This window comes from Schistocerca nitens, chromosome 8 (genome assembly GCF_023898315.1).
Source record: "Schistocerca nitens isolate TAMUIC-IGC-003100 chromosome 8, iqSchNite1.1, whole genome shotgun sequence".
In the NCBI taxonomy this organism is placed as follows: Eukaryota; Metazoa; Arthropoda; class Insecta; order Orthoptera; family Acrididae; genus Schistocerca; species Schistocerca nitens.
The window spans coordinates 555991174-555992195 of record NC_064621.1 but is presented as its reverse complement, the minus strand read 5'-3'; the positions used below and the strand labels follow the sequence as shown (position 1 = coordinate 555992195).

Below are 1022 nucleotides of genomic sequence, written 5' to 3'. Positions count from 1 at the left end.
TGTCGCGATACGATAAACCGCAATCGCGATAGGCTACAATCCGACCTTTATCAAAGTCGGAAACGTGATGGTACGCATTTCTCCTCCTTACCCGAGGCATCACAACAACGTTTCACCAGGCAACGCTGGTCAACTGCTGTTTGTGTGTGAGAAATCGGTTGGAAACTTTCCTCATGTCAGCACGTTGTAGGTGTCGCCACCGGCGCCAACCTTGTGTGAATGCTCTGAAAAGCTAATCATTTGCATATCATAGCATCTTCTTCCTGTCGGTTAAATTTCGCGTCTGCAGCACGTCATCTTCGTGGTGTAGCAATTTTAATGGCCCGTAGTGTAAATCTCTATTTGCCCCCTAAACTTAACTTTTTTTAAAATTTTGTTCTCTATGTGCAAAGTGACTATAACTTACATTATGCTATACATTCACCATTGTTATGATCATTTCAAAAGAAGACTGTTTGGTGCCACACCGGCTTAGTTTGAGTGTGTATCACATCTACAAAAAGCTGAACCCCGCCGTAACAGGCCGTGAAGGCCCAAAGGTACCGACCGGCTGCCGTGTCATCCTCAGCCCACAGGCGTCATTGGATGCGGATATGAAGGGCATGTGCTCAGCACAGCGTTCTCCCGGCCACATATCAGTTTATGAGACCGGAGCCGCTACTTTTCTCACAAGGGCTGAGTGCACCCCGCGTGCAGCCCGCTTGCCAACAGCGCTCGGCAGACCAGATGGTCACCCATCCAAATGCTAGCCCAGCCCGACAGCGCTTTAACTTCGGTGATCTGACTGGAACCGGTGTTATCACTGCGGCAAAGCCGTTGGCGCATCCCATCTCTGCACGCACAAAAAATATAATACATAGCAAACATTCAACTTTAGGGTATGAGAAATCTAGAGACATTGCGCAGGGTGTCCCTGAAGTCTCTACTTTTCGTCCCTAGCATTTTCATGCCAACGTTAATACCCTTTGATAAGAGAAAGGGTCAGCTACTGTGTTCTGGTTTTGTCCTCCTTCACACAATTA

General features: G+C 47.7%; 1 pseudogene; it reads right to left on the bottom strand.

Moving 5' to 3' along the window:
- Positions 1 to 702: 702 nt before the first annotated feature.
- Positions 703 to 821, bottom strand: LOC126199940 (5S ribosomal RNA; annotated as a pseudogene).
- Positions 822 to 1022: the final 201 nt, after the last annotated feature.